The sequence below is a fragment of the Nomascus leucogenys genome, chromosome 25, assembly GCF_006542625.1.
Source record: "Nomascus leucogenys isolate Asia chromosome 25, Asia_NLE_v1, whole genome shotgun sequence".
Classification (NCBI taxonomy): Eukaryota; Metazoa; Chordata; class Mammalia; order Primates; family Hylobatidae; genus Nomascus; species Nomascus leucogenys.
Genome location: NC_044405.1, coordinates 5727253 through 5747210, shown reverse-complemented (window position 1 = coordinate 5747210; position 19958 = coordinate 5727253).

Here is a 19958-nt window from a genome sequence, read left to right as displayed (position 1 = left end):
CTCCCGTTTCCTTTAATATGGTGACCAGGGATGTCTGGAGTTGTGACTTGCTGAGTTGCCAACCTGCTTTCTGAGTTACTTTGATGCCTCAAAGGTATGGTTGTCAGATAAAATACACAATACCCAGTAACATTTGATTTCCAGAAAACAACCACAACAACAACATTAGTAAAAGTATATTCCAAATATTGCCTGGGACATACTTATACTAAAAAAGATGTCCATTGTTTATTTGAAATTCAAGTTTAACTGGTTGCCTTTTATTTATTTCTTCATTTAGTTTGTTAAATTTGACCACCTTAAGGCATTCTAACAACAGAGAATGAAACATGGAGCATGAGCAAAAAATAAACTGACTTTTAAATTGAGATTCTGCAATAAAAATTAGCTAATTTACAGGAATATACCTATCTATACGCAAATTTGCTTTTAAGTGCCAGAAGAAGAAAAATTATACTCAATCAGTTTATAGGATATTTGAATTCATCTCTTGCCACTTCTTCTAATAGGTCCAATTTGCTTTATGTTTAGTTTACAGAATTATCCTAATTTATGTCCATATAGCATTGAACCTGCCCAATAGGTTTATAGAAATTTAAGTGTTACTGTTCATTTCACATTTTTAACTTAATGTATATATACAAGTTTCAGCTTATGAGATGTTATACAGCAATAAAATTCATATTTTTAGTGTTGACTAGGTATTGATAAACATGTTTCTAACTCTACATTGTACTAAATCACTGGCAAATGGCCAGTAACAAATTTAATGCACTATAGCCAACCATCAAGAAAACCCGGCCAGGCGCGATGGCTCACGCCTGTAATCCCAGAACTTTGGGAGGCCAAGACAGGCGGATCATGAGGTCAGGAGTTCAAGACCAGCCTGACCAACATGGTGAAATCCCATCTCTACTAAAAATACCAAAATTAGCCAGGGGTGGTGGCAGGCGCCTGTAATCCCACCTGCTGAGGAGGCTGAGGGAGTAGAATCACTTGAACCCGGCAGGCGGAGGTTGCAGTGAGCCGAGATCGTGCCACTACACTCCAGCCTAGGCGACAGAGCAAGACTCCATCTCAAAAAAAGAAAAAAAAAAAAGAACAGCCACCAAATAGCAATATTGAAAAACAATGCTGGAGATATCTACATAATTATTTTAAAAGCCTACAAGGAGACAGATGTTGAATGCAGAGATTCACTTTTGCAAATATGAATCTTACTGTGTTTGGATATTCACATTTTTATATAACCATGGGGAATCACTTCTTAAAAAGGTAAAAGAAGAAAGAAGAAGCAGTTTAAGAGATAACAGTTTTGTCTGCTCTGCATGCTTTTGCTTTCTGTTTTCACATAAGAGTAATAAGCATGTATCTTTGAAATTGTAGCTAGGTAGGATGTTTAAAATTAGTTCATTTTAAACAGAAAAATTTCATTTAAAAAAAGACAAATGAGAGTTTTTCAGTTAGTGTATACACAGGCTAATGCAACAGCTTTGAAATATATCTCATAGCAACTTGAACTGGCACTGATTGATAACACAGAAAATCTTACCCCTAACTTGAGGAAAATTCTTTACGACTACAGAGGTTTTTAATACTGCTTTAAAAATGTAATAGTTGATCAAAGAGAAAAAAAAAGGAATGTAGTCGAACACTAGGAAATAAAGTTGCATATGAAAGTTTTCAAAAAAGCTACATAACTAATAAACTTTATTTCCTTACAAGATATGGATCAAAATTTTATAATAGGATATTTGCAAACACTAATCATGTTGCCCGGAAACAAGGAGGATTTAAAATAAATCAGCAGTACATTTGCTGTTTTGGGAGGAAAATATTGAATAACATGTAACGGAATTACTGTTGTATTATTATTTTTGTTCTCATTTTTAAAATTCTAAACTTCAATCACTTGTTCAACAACAATATTAAATTCTAGGCTAGGAACCATCTAAGTATGAGCTTTGAAAAGATGAAATAATAAAAATATAAATCTTTATGTTATTTTCATTCTAGTGGAAGAAAATAGAAACCAAACAAAGTAAAAAAACTTAAAAAATATATATTGCTTGCCAAATGGTAATCATTGCTAAGGAAAAAACGTTGAGAAGGAAAAATGAAGTTGTTATCCTCAACCAAAAAGAAAACCAATTGTAGTTTTAGAGTGGGTGCCATGCAAAAGATCACCAGGATGGCTAAATAGTAGAAAGGAGAATTTTATTGGCTGTATCAGTTTGCAAACCAGGAAAAGACAGTCTCTGGCATGGACCTAAGGTGCTCTTTTTTTAAAGAGGTAAAAGACAGGTTGCTTTTTATGCTTTACCACAGGACCTGTGCCACAAAATATTAATAGAATCATACATAATTAATAGGTTTTGGAGAAAGCTACACATAATTAACGGAGGAGAAAAACACATGTGTATATTACTTTAGGGTGGAGTTTTAGCATGAAAATGAGATGGATGTTGGCTCCTTACATCAAAATGTTAACTATAGGACACAGAGATAATATTTACACAGTCAGTATATTCTGGCTGCAACAGGCTTAAGATCTGCAGTTTCCTAGCAGGAAAGAATCCAAGGCCAGTCGTCTGTTCAATCAGTTGTGGTTGTCTGGATTGTAAATTAGTGATAGTTCCTATTGTTCCAGAGCTTAGGAAGAGTGTAGTTTTTCTTGTATCCATAGGAGTTTAGGAAGTTGTTATGCCAGCTAAAGCCTGAACCCTCAACCTGTAGGTGTTTTTTTCTCCCCCTTAACCTCAGAGTCTGTCTTCATTGATAAGTTGATAAAGGTGTTTATTTTGGTCTCTTTAATTACATGGTGACAAAGAAGATTATGCCGATGCCGGTTATTTTGAATATGAGAAATTTGAGCAGCTAATTAGTCATCTAAGTGAAGATATACAGTAGGAATTTCACCAAGTGCAGCTAGAATATTCAGCTAGATGGTACCCACTCAGACTGAGAGTGGGTTTGTCTCTCCCAGTCCACTGACTCAAATGTTAATATCTTTTGGCAACACCCTCACAGACACAAGCAGAAAAAATACTTTGCATTCTTCAATCATAATTAACCATCACAAGATCTTAATCCAAGTTTCCACCTTAGGAAACTAGAAAAAATTTTATCACAAGTAAGATGCAGAAAATAAATAATAGTAACTAGACTAGAAATTAATAAAATTGAAAACAGTAAATCAATAGAAAAAAATCACAAGAAAACTTGGTTATTTGAAAAGATTAATAAAATCAACAAAACTTTAGCCAGGCTAACTAAGAATAAAAGGGAGAAAAAACTTTGTAACTCATTCTTTATATTCTTAAACTTTGTAACTCATGTCTTTATTTAGATATGCTCTAAATAAAAATACACAAAGGGTGCTCTTTAAGCCCAGCATCACACTAATCCCCAAGCCAGACAAAGACATTAAAATAAATCTACAGACTAATACCTTTTATAAATATACAAGCAAAATTTCTCAATACTAGCAAATTGAATGTAACTATGTATAAAAGCGATTATACATCTTGATTGAGTAGGATTTATCCCTGGTATAAACTGGTTTAACATTTGATAAACAATCAGTGTAACCCATCATAGCAACAGCATAAAAGAGAAAAAAGTTACATAATTATATCAATATAAGTGCATAAAACATTTGACAAAATCCAACACCCATGCATACTAAAAACACTCAATAAACTGAGAATAAAGAGAAACTTACTCAATTTAATAAAGAATATGTTAAAAAAAAAAACCACAACTACCATCAGAATTAATGGTGAGAAGCTTAATGTTTTCCCAGTAAGATGAAAAATAAAAATAAAGCAAAGATGTCCCCTCTCACCCCTTCTTTTTTTTTTTTTTTTTTTTGAGATGGAGTCTTGCTCTGTCACCCAGGCTGGAGTGCAGCGGTGTGATCTCGACTCACTGCAACCTCCGCCTCCCGGGTTCAAGCAATTCCCCTGCCTCAGCCTCCCGAGTAGCTGGAATTACAGGTGCCTGCCACCACGCCTGGCTAATTTTTTGTATTTTTAGTAGAGACAGGGTTTCACCATATTAGCCAGGATGGTCTCGATCTCCTGACCTTGTGATCTGCCCACCTCGGCCTCCCAAAGTGCTGGGGTCACAGTGCTGGGGTTACAGGCATGAGCTACCACACCCTGCCTCACCCCTCTTTTTAAACATCACACTGGAAGTCCCAGCTAATGCAATTAAGCCAAAAAAATAATAAATAATATACAGATTGGAGAGGAAGAAATAAAATTGCTCTTGTGCACACATGACATGATCATCAGTGTAGAAAATACAGAAGAATCAACAAAGAAACCTCCAGGAACTAATAAGCAAAAGTAAATCACTTTCCTGTATACCAGCAAAGAACAAGTGAAATTGTAAATAAAAAAGAGTAACATTTATATTGGCATTCCAATCAATACATAGGTATAAATCAAACAAAATAATTTTTATGAGAAAAACAACCAAACTCTGATGAAAGAAATTAAAGTACTAAATAAATTGAGAGATATTCCAAATTTATGGATAGGAAAAATCAAGATTGTCACTATGTCAGTTTTTCCAATTTGCTGTGTAGGTTCAATCCAACCCCAGTAATAATTTAAGAAGCTATTTTGTGGATATTGGCAAACTGATATTAAAGTTAATATGAAGAGGCAAAAGACCTGGAACAGCCAACTCGATATCGAAGGAGTAGAACAAATTAGGAAGACTGAAACTACCTGATTTTAAGGCATACTATAAAGCTATGGCAATCAATACAGTGTGGTTGTGAAAAAGAATAGACAAATAGATCAATACACCCAAAATAAGCCTACATAAATATGGTTAATTGATCTTTGACAAAGGAGTCAAAACAATAAAGTGAAAAAAAAATCATCTCAATTAATGGTGCTGGGACATTTGGACATCCACAGGCAAAAATATATATACTTTTGTAGACACAGTGCCTTACAGTATTCACAATAATTAAGTTAAAATAGATTATAGACAGTAGCATTGTTTAATGTATAAAGCTATAAAGTTTCTAGGAGATGACATAGGAGAAAACCAAGATTACCTACGGTATGGCCATGCCTTTTTAGATACAGCAACAAAGACATTATCCATTTTTAAAAAGCTGGACATTACTATAATTAAAAACTTCCATTCTGCAAAGGCAGTTTCAAGAGAATAAAAAAGACAAGCCACAGGCTAGGAGATAATATCTGCAAAAGATATATCTGATAAGGGACTACTAGCCAAATGATAAAAAGAACTCTTAAAATTCAGAAATAAAAAGAAAAATTAAAAATTAGGTCAAAAGTCTTAACAGATGCTTCACCAAAGGAGATATACAGATGATAAATAAGCACATGGCTAGATTCCCCAAATCACACATCAACAGGAAAATGTAAATTAAAACATAAATGAGATATCACTACACACATATTAGAATGGCCAAAATCAGAACACAGACTATACCAAATGCTGGAGAGGATATAGAACAACAGGAACTTTCATTCATTGCTGGTGGGAATGCAAAATGGTACAGTCACATTGTAATATTGTCTTGCAGTTTCTTACAAAACTAAACATGCTCTTTCAGTATAATCTAGCAATCCTGCTTTACGGTTTCTACCCAAAAAGAGTTGAAAATTGCTAACAATTTGAACCAACCAAGATGTCATTCAGTAGGTGAATGGATAGATTAACTGTGGCATATCTAGACAATGGAAATTATTAACTGCTGAAAATAAATGAGGTATCATGCCATGACAATAAATAGAAGAAAGTTAAATGCATATTACTAACTAAAGTAAGCCAATCTGAAAAGGCTCCATATTGTATAATCCTAATTGTATGGCATTCTGGAAAAGCCAAAACTATGGAGACAGTAAAATATCAGTGATTGCCAGGGCTTGAGCAGAGTGGGAAGAGTGAGGGATAAGCAGGGAGAGCACAGAGAACTTTTCAGATAGTAAAAGTATTCTATATGATGCTCTAGTGGTAGAAAATGTCATGATACATTTGTGCAAATCCACAGAATAGACAAGACCAAGAGTGAACCCTAATGTAAACTATGAACTTTATATTATGTTGTGTCAATTTAGCTGGTTTACTGGTGTTTTGTTTTGTGTCGTTTCGTTTTGTTTTGAGACAGAGTCTTGCTCTGTTACCCAGGCTGGAGTGCAGTGGCTCAATCATAGCTCACTGTAATTTCAAACTCCTGTGCTCAAGCGATCCTCCTGCCTCAGCCTTCTGGTAGCTAGGACTACCCACCACACCTGGCCAATTTTTTTTTTAAATTTTTTCAAGAGATGAGGTCTCACTATGTTGTCCAGGCTGATCTCAAACTCCTGGCCTCAAGAGATGCTCTCACCTTGGCATCCCAAAGCACTGGGATTATAGGCATGAGCCATCACACCCGGCAATTTAGATAATCCAGCTATAACCAATGTAGCACTCTGGTGGGAATGTTGATAATGGGGAATCTATGCATGTATGGGGGCAGAAGCTACACAGAAAATTTCTGTATCTTCTGCTAAATTTTTCTGTGAACTTGAAATTTCTATTTTTATTTTTTTAAAGTCTATTTTTTGAAAATGAGATTATTTAGAAAACTACACAGGGTTTCCTTCCAGGGTTTGATAGAGTTGCTAATCTCTATAATCTTCCCAGGAGTAAGCAATTGTTTTGACTGACTATACTTTCAGGGAAAGAAAATTTCCTGGGCATTGTCCTTTGCATCATAAAATCCATGCTTCAAAAGTCAGGAAACCACAATGGAAATTTTTCTTATTGCAGAACTGTTCATTCCAAATATTTACCAGACTAGAGGAAATAACCATGAGAATATTTTGGTTTTGGCTCCCACTGGGCCTATCATGCAGCAGACATGCGCTAACAGGCCACTTACCATTTCACTCTAACTAGCAGATTTGAAACTCTTAGAATTAATCATAGCAGGAAACTACTATTCTAAAGATCACATACATCAAAGTATTTTTCTTTGCCAAGAGCATACTTAGAAGCTTGCTTCATTTTCCAGTGGAATAGTAAGAAACATTCTGAGTATTTACAGTGAAAAAGCCTTCCTTTACCACAGGCTCTTGGCCTATGCGCAGACTCATGTTTTGGAGTAATTGACAAACCAGGGGTAGATTTCACAGTAGAACAGATAAGCATTTATTAAGCATTCCTGTTATTTCCAGCCATTAAGTCTGGTATAACCATCATTTAATGGGAGCAGGGTTAGAATGGTCAGAGTAACGATCCAACAAGAATTTTTGACCATGAATTCCTGGGGTCTATTAATATACTCCACAAAAGAAAATCACAGTCTTTCGTAACTTCCTCATGGAAGTGGTGTCCTTCCCCTTGTGCTGTACTGTGTTAAATAGAAGCTAGCTGTTAGGTTCAGCCCGTATTCAAGAAGGGTTTACGACAAATGTGAATATCAGGAGGTGGAGATCAATAGGGGATGTCTTATATGTTTACCTAGCACACACATACTTTTGAATATGTGTGAGGTTTGAATATGTATGGCGTTTAAATATGCATGAAAAAATTTGAAGGATTTGTACAAGATTAGTGTCATTTAAAGTTATATATATATGAGGAGGTACATTTTTGCATTTAATTTATGAATTATTTTATTAAAAGATACTATAATTGACTACTACTATTTACATGACTTAAAAAACATGATTCTATTTTTTTTAAGGGAGGTGAGGAATTTATAATTTGGAAAAGGATGGATGGAGGATGGAAGCTTACTATCTTTCTACTCTTCTTTAGGTTAAACATAATATCTATCCTCCCTACTCTTCATGTCTTTAAAATATTAATATCAATGCTGACCATATTACTAATGTAAATTAAAAATAATTATGAATAAAGTTAGTTTTGATTGTACATAATGTTAGTTGACAAAAACAGGAATATCTGAAAACTACTTTGCTAACTGACGCTTTTTACAAAAACTATGAAAAAAGAATAAAAGAAAAATTAAATCCAAGAATCCCATAATCATAAGTTGAGTCTATGTAGCATGGCCATTATTGCAGACCCCTGAAAAAGTTCTTTTAAGGAAAAGAAAGCAAAGGGTAAATAACGAGGGAGAAAAGGAGAAAATAAAAGTGATTGGCTGAATAATCGATTGATGATTGATTCAGGGCCAACTAAGAAAAACATATCCTGATTTTTATTACCACTTTGAAGCAGAAAACAGAATTGAAAGAATAAGGTGCCTTCACAGCATTTTACTGTCTTGCCATTTTTTTTTTTTTTTAGTTTGGCAACATTAAAGGAAACTAAAAATTTTTTTATATAAAAGGATATAAAATGAAAGATATCTTTGAGGAAAACATTTAGTTGTTCGGAGCAAAATTATTAGTGATGATGAGAATATTATACTGACAAATGAAAAACTCAGCAATTATTCATATAGATTTGGATAATTGTTTATTTTCTTTAAAGAAATTTTGCAAAGTACTACCTAAAAGATATTAAATTAAACAGAAATACATTCAGCATTCAGAACAAATGGAACAGGAATTGAAAACATATTACATCATCTCCTTCTTTGAGAGTAAAAGTCTATTTTCACACTGAATGTTCTAATTGAAATAAAACTTTTTATAATTTCCATGTAAGTGTATAGTATAGATAAAACACCAATCCAACTGAAGTAAAAGTGAAGATAAACTTACTTCCTTGGACAAAATAATCTTAGGTAAAGTTTTCATGCTCAAAAATGGATAAAGCCTTGTAACAGAAATGTCCTGTTTGGCCTACTTTCTGTAATCAGTAATTTGGAATATTACATAGTTTTCATCAGAAACTTCTAAAAGTCAATCAAACGTTAGATAACAGATTTTTAAGGTGTAATATATATTGCTTAATAAAAGATTAAGATGAAATAATTTTCTTTATGTTTGTTTGTCTTCTGTTTATATTTTCTATAGCTGGAACCCTAGGCAAAGTTGTAAATATTTGATTGAGGCTAACTTCTGGGACACTTCTAGAAGCTGAGAGGGTAGAAGAGTGCAAGATTAGAAGAAGAGATGAGCATTATTTTACACTAGAACGTCTCTAATGAGATTAAAGCAAAACACAGAGGTGAAGCTGTAGCTACCAGGAATGCCAAGATTGTAAATCTGGAAAGACAGGATTGTAGAATGGGTAACGATTTAGTGACATAATTTACACAAGAATAAATTACCAGAAGAATTACAATTTTGAGCAAACATTCACCTTACGAAGAGAAGAGAAGCAATAGTACAACCGAGCAAACTAGATCTCAAGTATTATGTATGTGGTTATAAAATCCAACTAACAGCATGATCAGTAAGGTTATCGCATAGTCATAGTGGGCCATTTTTAACAAATACTATTAGAATTTGAAAGAAAGAGACATAGAAAAATTTGACAATGCAATTAACAATTTGCTCACATATGTGTTTATATTTGTGCTTGTGTGTGTGTAGAATTCTGTTCTCCAAAATTATATTACTCATATATTTTCAAGTGCGCACATAAAAAGTGTATCAACTACGTATCCGAGCAATGAAGAGTCTCTCAGTACCAATGCATTGATATAATATAGACTACATTCTTAACAAAAAGCACTCAAATTGTAACTCAGAACACAATTCTAAATCAAAATCTTTCATGCACTTGGAAATTAAAACTAAAAAATAAACACTTTTGAAGATATTTATGAATCAAAGAAAAAGTATTTATTGAAAGCATGAAATACCTACAATCAAAAACCAAAATAAAACCTATCAATACTTATAAGTTGGGCAATTTCAATACTATGAAGGAGGATTATAATTTTAAGTGCATATATTAAACATTCGAGTATTTAAAAATTACTGTGTGGATCATAATCCCAAAAGACAAAAATCTTGAACACTATAATCCCGAATGTTGAAATTTCAAATAATCAAAATCTCTAAAGATAAAAATCTTTAAAGTCTAAATTTCTAAAGTCTGAAGTCCCTAACATCTAAAATTCTGAAAAATCACAATCCCAAAAGATGAGAATTTTGAGAGTTGAAATCCTGAAATCCAAATGCTGGGGAAGGTATTACTGTGGTTTTCAATTGTACACAGGATAGTTGCATCATGTTAGCTACATCGCATTAGGCAGCATATCACCTTGTTATTGTCTTTATTTGCATTTGGCAGAAAATTCAGAAGAGTGGATTGGCAACTTCATAGGGACACAACAAAAATTTGAGTTTTAAAATGTGTCACTTGCTTGCATTGGCATTCCTTCCAGCTGATGAAATTCCAAGAGTTTTTAATGAATGAAAGCAGAATTGGCTGAAGAAGGCAGCCAGCGAAGTTATTGACTGGTTTGAAAATGGTTATGTGCACAGTAGGATAAGAAGACACTTATGCACTGGTGTTGCTGTTTTATCACCAGTACTGTGTCCTCCAAATTTGTGGTCTGTATATGAGTGTCTGTGGAATAGAACTCTGAGTACCCAGAACAACACAGAATCAGGGCACAAATAATATGAATATTTTATAGAGAAGGCTTATGTAGGTGGATATAGAATCAGAATAATTTTAAAAAGAATAATGCCATGTAGAAAATGAATTTGAGTGTATGCTCTGAAGAGAACAATGCCCTAAAAGAAAAAAAGCAGCTTTCAGTTGCAATGCAAGACTTCAAAAAATAGTTCAAGATAATGAAAGTCAGTCAGCTCTTATAGATTACTTCCATGCAATTGCCCATAATCTATTCCTGTAATGCATTTTTTCATATGTCTAAGTTTTTTTTCTTTTCTTAGGTTTTCCCCACTATTTTAAATTGTCAACATTATTTTTTATAATTCACTATGATATGTGGTTTATCGTGGTATCATTTCCAACACTGGAGGTATAAATTGTGTAAAGATTTTAAAAGAGTTCTAACTTCTTTTATGCATTTTTTGCTAATTTGACTTTACAAAAGAGCATTGACTTTGTGTGTAACCATTGTGCCTGTAGATGAAAATGTTGAAACCTTCTCAGTAAATAAACTGACATTCTCTTTCTACATCTGCATTCACGAAATATAAACATTGTTGAGATCCTGGCTCTTTGGGCAACTGTTTATGTGGTGGTGACCAATTTTGTTTTTGATTGTTTCATCAAACAGACTTAGGTTGTCCATCACAATGCTTCAGATGACCAAAGTTAAAAAGCTAAGTGCACACAATAACCAACCAAAATTATATATATATTTATATATTCACTTTTTCTTTCTCCTTCTTTTTCTTTCTCTTTCTTTCTTTCCTTCTTTCTTTCTCTCCTTCCTTCCTTCCTTCCTTCCTTCCTTCCTTCCTTCCTTCCTTCCTTTCTTTCTTTCTCTTTCTTTCTTTCTCTTTCTTTCCTTTTCTTTTCCCTTTTTTTTTGAAAAGGAGCTTCACTCTTGCTGCCCAGGCAGGAGTGCCATGGCGTGATCTCGGCTCACTGCAACCTCTGTCTTCCGGGTTCAAGTGATTCTCTTGCCTCAGCCTCCCGAGTAGCTGGGATTACCGGCACCCATCACCACACCTGGCTAAAGTTTTTTGGTATTTTTAGTAAAGATGGGGTTTCACAACTTTGGCCAGGCTGATCTCGAACTCCTGACCCTCAGGTGATCCACCAGCCTCGGCCTCCCAAAGTGCTGGGATCACAGGCATGAGCCACCGCTTCTGGCCTTTACATTCACTTTATCTAACTATATTTTACGAACATGGTTTGTCTCCTCATAACTGTTATTCCCATGTGACTATTATAATATAGCTGAAAGTTTATGATTGCAAAAAAGTAAAAAACTATTGCATATTTCATTGTATAAAATGGCCTGTGAAGTGTTCTGTTGTGTTTTTATACATTTCTCAAATAAATCCCTTTAAAAATGTATATTTTTCTAAAAAATATTTTTTACAGAATTATATCTCTGAGATTTTGATCTTTTGGAAATTAACATTTGGGATTATGGCATTCAGGATTGTGTAATTCAGGATTATGATCAGCTCCCTGTAAATTAAGATGCCAAGTTTAGAAAAAATCACAGGGCAGAGAAGTAGGAAAAAGAAAATAATACAAATAAGAAAAATAATCACTGGAAAAGAAAGTAAACATAAAAAATTCTACGAACTAAAACTTTAGTATGTATAAAGAGAATAGAAAACAAAATGTTCAGTTTTTCAAACATGTAGTATGTGCTAGAAAAATGTTGTGACAATACCAAATGTTTGGGCAGAAATCCTAAGGTCAAATTTGTAAAATTATTTGAGGTTGTTGCAAGCACAATGCCCCCCATTGTTTTAACCACAATTGTGACAGTAGGGATGTTGTTATGGGTTATGATTCAATACTCAACACCAAAGACAGCTCCTGGCACATGATAAGCTCTCAATAAAATTACCTGTTGAATAAATTTTGTAGGAATTCAAGAGAAAAAAGGTAAGGAAACTAGGATACTATTCCATTACATATTATTATGATTATTGGATGTATTATAAGATGTATTAAGATTTGTTTTCCACAAAGAGAATAAATATAACTCTTAATTTTGACTTCAGGGAAATAAAATTATGTTTTTAATTTTAGCATATAGCCAAATTTTAGGAGGTCTTTTGGCCTTGACTATGAAATATTTTAAAATAAGAAAGGATTTATAAAATTATATCATTAAATCGTATATGCATAACTAAGTAAAAATACAATGTTTATTTAAATAGGGTAAGAATTTGCAATTGACATAATTTCACACTTATATCTTTGTAATTTTCTTATGCTTATCCTTCTTTGTATGCTTCTTATATATCTGCCCATTTATGCATATGTATATATATACATATATATACACACAAATATGGTAGTTTAAACAAACATCCACATATGCTACTCAACTAGCTTTGAATAATATCTAATGCAATTCCATGTAAGCATTAACAGTAACTGAAAAACATTTAGTGATGAGAATAAAAGTGATTTTAGGTCATTATATGGAAACATACAAAAATGTAATTTAAAAAATGAGAAACATCTACACACTGAAAGAAAGTTCATACATAATAAGCTGACACTGAATTTATAGATGGTTGCTCTGGTGTGAACCTAGACACCATTAAGGCTAAGTTTACAAAAGCAATTATGGAGTATATGACAGTCGTGAGATAAAGCTGCAAGGCTAAATACTTACACAGCCTTACCTGGACAAACTCAGTAGTTGTCAAATAGAATGTTCAGCTCAAGCACAGATTTATATATGCTCTTTTTTTAATCAACATGCGCAAGTTATAAGATTTTCCTGGTTGATTTTACTTTTCTAAACTCAATGACCAAATTTCTTCATCCACTGAGCAATGTATCAGATTTTCTTGTAAGTTACTCAACAAAGAATCATGCGATATATGCACATATTTTCTGTGCTAGTGTAGAAGACTGCAGTGAACAGTTACCAATACGGTAGGTACATTTATTTTTCTTATTTGAAAGTTTTTCATTTACAGATTTATCTTAGAGGTCTGGCATATACTTTGTCAGTAAATGATTAAATAAATTGAAGTAAGAGGAAAAAAATTTGATGAAAACCAGTAGAAGTTAGTAAAGCCAACCATAAAATATTTGATCATAGAATATAATGTCCAGTTTATTTAAAAGGAGGAAAGGAGAAATAACCACACACAGATTTTTAGCATGCAGAAATTTCCATGGAGATACATTTTCCTTTGTTTCCAATACTTTTCTTCCTACAATACAAAATGACTACCTAAAAATGTAGCTACATGTAGAATTTTAGCTACATATAGAATTAAACTTTCAGTCATATCAAGTGTTTCTTAGTCATCATCAATGAACTCTGTATAACCTGGGGAACAGATATATGTGCGCTGATAAAGATAAATAAATAACGTGTGGAAAACTCTCAAAAAAAGAACTATAGTTTGCATCAAGAAGGAAAAGCACAAATGACTTCATATTTTTAAAAGTAAGATTACCTGTAATAAAACAAAAACATTTATGATCCTTTCCGTAGAATGATGATTTAATTATTAAATTTTACGACGTGATATCTCACTTTCATATATTAATTGTGTGCAAGGCAATCTCTTTGCAATGGGAGAACAGACCATTTATAAAATAATTTATCAAACTTTGTTGGTTGAGCAGGGAAAAATAAGTATAAACTAAAAATAGTTTATTTTATAATCAATTTATAAATGGAGACTGTAAAATATGTTTCTTGAATTCAGTAAAAAATTATGTGCTTAGAAATTCTAGCTACATTAATTTCTGTAGAATAAAGATTTGTGAAACTAACTTTATAATCTTTTTATTAGAAAAAAATAGATGTAGGGCTTAGCCATGCTTTTGTCGATAGAATGTGAATACAAATGATAGTGTATAATTCTCTTTCTTGTTTTTAGAGAAATCCTATATTTCTGCTTGACCCTCTTGTGCTTCTGCCATCAGATGAGAAGCACATGCATTATGTAATCTGTAGGATCAAGGTGTGTGGATGAGAGGCATGTGGTGCTAACTAGACCAAGCCTACAACCTATAGACTTATAATGAAGTCTATCTCTGCTCAGCCTAGAACAGCCACACCCAGCCAACCTCAAGACAAATTATCAAAATAAATACTTTTTGCTTTAATTCACTGAATTGTAGGATGGGTTCTTACTTAGCACCATTATTTCATAATTTTAATAACCTTTATTAGATTCTTTTAGAACACTGGTTTCCTTAGACCTCAATTTACATCTAGTTTCTATACTTTCAATAAATGAATAAACGATTATTTTCTTTGATAAAAATTATTTGTACTTATTGTAGATCATCTGCAATGTGGAATAGATGGCAGAAAAGGAGTCGCTGCTGTTAATATTTTTCTTCATCCATATGTTCTAAAAGAATCTAATAAAGGTTATTAAAATTTGTATGTACAAAATAGTATATGTGAGTTTAGAATATTCCACACAGGCAGACAAATGTACCAGAAGGCAAAGGAAAGTTTATACTCCCTAAGGACTCTTATCTGATATTAACTATTTATAAATCTTAGATTTAATCCCTCCTTCCCCCCAAAATGCCACATCTATCTCTTCTTATCTCTCCACAAAGATATTCTCCAGTGATGCCAATGATATGAAAAAGGATAATTCGATCACTTTAATTCCACTCTCTAACCATCTACTGACAGGGTGGAACAATCAACATTATTTTCTTATACTCTAATATGATGTCATATAAATTTTGTAATTTCAGTATTTTTTACATTTTTATCAAGTTTATGCCCTTAAATAAGCTCTCCATAGTTTTAAAATCCATCCCGTCTGTTTTTTTTTTTTTTTTGAAATTTGACTTTTAGCTTTTTTCAAAAGTAAACCTCTGCAATTTGGATGGTCTGATTAAATTGAGCTGATACATTTATATTAACTTGCTATTATTTGCTTCTCTGTTACTGTTTCTTGACTTATTAGATTCATAGTCTCCTTTGTTTCTTTTTTTATATAAGTGGACATTATAATTTAATAGATACACATACGATCTTTTGATTTTGCAAGTATATTTGACTCAAAGAAGATAATTACAAAGCACATATGACCATTATTTTAAAAACACATTTGAAATACCAAATATATGGAACATTATATACTTAGTTGGAGATGGAATAGTCAGAGGAAGAGTATAGGATATTTATTTAAATAGGTCTGCAACTAAATTACTGTTATATTCTTAGGCGTCTTCATGAGACTGAACAAGGAATTAAATTTATTGAGCTCCAGTATCCTTTTCTACAAAAATTGAGTTTTAAAGAGCTCAGTGTTTTATTGTGTCTACTTTCATAAACAGTATTTAATGGGATAGAAGATGGCAAATGCTATTCATTTTTCAAGGTTTTCATCTCAGTAGGGGGAACTGAAGAAAAAATGTAGAAATAATATAAAACATACAATTTTACAGTTACAAGACAAAGAGATAATCTGCTCCAATCCCCTCATTTTATAGATGACTAAACTGAGGTCAAGAGAGATTTAGTGTTTTGCCGGAAATCCTTGAGGAAGAGAGTGACAAGACGAAGATGACTTGTGCGTTCTATATAATAAATCTAAGGGATGAAAATGGGACTTAGACATTTCACTTTCCACTGGAGCAAGGGAAGCCCACATATGTTAGCAAGACTAAGTTTTAATATAATTTAGTATTATCTCCAAGGAATGTAAAAATATTTTGATCAATTATTACATTGTGCAGTATTACTAAATCATCTAAGTTTTGTTATACCTCCCCATTGAATTCTTCTTTAAAGTTTGCGGGCCGGGCACGGTGGCTGACGCCTGTAATCCCAGCACTTTTGGAGGCCGAGGCGGGCAGATCACAAGGTCAGGAGATCGAGACCATCCTGGCTAACACAGTGAAACCGCATCTCTACTAAGAATACAAAAAAAAAAAAAAATTAGCCGGGCGTGGTGGCTGGCGCCTGTAGTCCCAGCTACTCCGGAGGCTGAGGCAGGAGAATGGCATGAACCAGGGAGGCGGAGCTTGCAGTGAGCCAAGATCCAGCCATTGCACTCCAGCCTGGGCGACAGAGCAAGACTGTCTCAAAAAAAAAAAAAAAAAGTTTGCTACGCCAAGTGACTGTTATGCAAAAGAAAACTAAATACAGCAAAATTAGTCTTATTTATTGAAAATAAATAAGTCAGCAATAACTTATCTGACTGGCTAAAAACTTCGTTTCTACTTGAACTCAATCAAGTTAGCTCCTTCAGGTCACTGGAAGGGTCAGATGATACTTTTGAGATGCATACTGTCATTCTACACATCACCTCTAGAAAACAGGACTGCAGATCACATCTTGATTTTTAAGAATCAAAATAGATTTGAATTATCTGTATTTTAGTTATTATTTCCTAAAACTGGGTGCAATGAATTTGATAAATGGGGAAACTTCTTGGAGTAAATAAAATTATAAATTCAGTAAGCACACGTAATTTAATCCTTCTTACATTTGTGGGCTCTGGGAAGACCTGATATTCTTGCTCACGTGAGGATTTCTGTTTCCTTGGGTCACGGATTTCCTAGTATTAGCTGAAACCATAGAGAAAACTGCTCATGTCACATATTCTCCCCAGACACACTCTGGGATTACTAAAAATCTCACAAGTCATCTTGTTTTTGAAAGATTTACAGCAAGATTTTCTGATCAGATAAGTTGGATAAGTTAGCTTCAGATCTGTATCTGAAAATGAATTTCCTCACCATTTGAGGTTTATCATGGGCAATATCATCAAAAAGTAGCACACAGCTTACTTTCACTAGCATGAAAGGGCTTTGGAAGGCTGCCTAAAGAGAAAATACCTACAATTCAGAGAATTATGATGACTATTTTTTTTTAAAGCTTCTATACCTTTTCAAAGTTTCCACTGAATCAGGGTCACTTAACTCTACTGTCTACTTCCAATTGACTTTAAACTTCTCATATGAACTTTAGTACAAAAAAGAAACCCATGATAACCAAGATTTTCAATTATTTATCTCAGGTTCTGATTGGGGATATTGACATTATCAGTCTGTTAAATAATAACACTCCCAGAAGTGAGGAGGTAGCTCTGGAAGGCAAGAATTTTTTTCTCTCAAATTAATGCTTTTTATTTGTTTCTAAATTGGCTAGCATCCAAATTTCTTTGTTAAATTTCCATAAATTACTGTTCCTTTACTTTTGTGTTTGAAGAATAATACAACGCAGCCATTTGTGCTCAAACACATATTTTTTATTCTTTTGTCTTGAATTTTCTTTAGATAAATTTGAAATTAAATAACAATTTCACAAATTAACAATTGTTTGTTTTGCTTTCCACTACTCAAGGTCTCCTCCCACTTCTCCTTTTACTAGGTGATGAAATTGAAAATATCAAGCAAGTCTGGAAAATAATTATTTGAGGTGAAATCCTTGTGTAGAGAAAATAAGAAGGTAAAAGCTTACTTATAGATCTGTGCTTGCCTCTGAACTACCGGAAGATTGGATATCAGCTCTTTTCTTCTTAATACCGCTGGTCCTTGACTACATTATTTTGGTCAATATTTTTTCATTATACTGTTGATGACAAAAGAATCAATCCCAGCTAGGGCCATTGTCTGTGTGACATTTGCATGTTCTCCCCACACCTGTCTGGGTTTTCTCAGGGTACTGCGGTTTCCTCCCAAATTCCAGAGATGTGTGCGTTAGGTGAACTGGCGTGTCTACACCATCCCAGTCTGAATGTGTGTGTGTGTGTGAGGGAGAGAGAGAGAGAGAGACTGAGAGAGAGAGACATAGAGAAAGAGAAAGAGCAAGCATGCAATGGAATGACAGCCCTGTCCAGGGCTGGTTTCCATCTTGTGCTCTGAGCTGCTGGAACAGGCTCTGGTCATCCTCGACCCTAAACAAGAACAACTGGGTCAACAATGATCATCCTTGTTTTTATTAATTTTTTGAATGTATGTATAGCTCATATTTATTTCAATGACGATGTTTAGTAATCTTTTGGTCTTTCTTTTGAAGTTTGGTGATGTTTTGTGACCAGAAATATGCCACTGAAAGTTAACTCGTGTTCACGTCAAATAGGCTAGTAAGACCGGCTTTGTTATATGCTGCTTTGCTTAAAATTTCCAAAAACTTATCACTAACATCAAGTGAGGACTTACTGTAATCTCCACATACACACACACCGTGATGCTAGACTGCCGGATGTCTACAGGTGAGATTTAATATACTTAATCTCTCCATGCCTCAATTTTCTCATCTGTAAAATGGAAATAATAATAATAATTATGTGGTGAAGTTTTTTCAGGATAGTTACAACAGGAGGTGATCCAAAATATCCACTATATAGCAGTGGAATATTTTCTATTTTCTATTATTACATGATGCAGGAAAGTAAAAGTCTAAATTAGAATGAACCAAATTTTTAGAGATGCATCATTTGATAGAGAAAAGATAAGTGAAAAGTAACTTGGAAAGCTCTAGCTTAAATTCTCATTTTTTTTTTAAATTCTCACTTGGTTTCATTTGTCTTATTTCTAAAATACAGCTTTTGACTTCTTCTGTTTCGTATCGTGAATTTGACTTAACCAACTTGGAAGTTGTAGCATCAGAAATAATCACTAACCGACCCCTTTCTTCCTGGGAGGTCCTGTATTTAGACTCTGGGAACCAGAGGAGTAGTAAGAATAAATTAACTCTATTGGATTCACCAAAGTAAATCATAAGGAAGAGAATAAAATGAAAAATGAAAGTAGCATGGCTAGATGGAGGGAAAAAAGGAAAAATCAGTAGGTATGTAAAAGAAAGAAAAGAAGAAGAGGAAGGGAGAACTCTCAGTAGCAAATCAGATTCGGCTCTAGTGAAATAAATCAGATTATGAGTTCTCTCAGAACAATCATTACAATGTTTTATTTATTTTGCTAACACCTACATAGCACATGGTACATTTTTAATACATTTTAATTAAAAGAATGCATGCGGCTTACATGAAGTCAAGTGCCAGTGATTGTCAATAGAAGGAGAAACTGGCAATGAGTTTTGTATTATTATTTTATCTATTGCCCTCCCGAGGGAAATTATCTATTACATATTTTATGTATTTCCCTCCCAAGAAATTTTAAACGCGTTTCTCCAGTAAAAGGACAAAAGATCTTCAATTCTTTCTTAGAGCTGTGTTGAGATTTGATTAGAATAAAACTGTGTGCATTTAACATATATAACGTGTACATTTTGACATACGAAGCCACCGGAAACTAAGATGTTGAACATATGCACGACTCACATGAGTTTCCTCATGTCCCTTGCACTCCTTTTTTCTTATTCTCATCTGCTGGACCTCATTAGGCAGCCACTGATCTGTTTTCCGAGGAAGACATTACATTGCATTATCTAGTGTTACAGGAGTGTAATCATACAATGTGTATTCTTTTTTATCTGT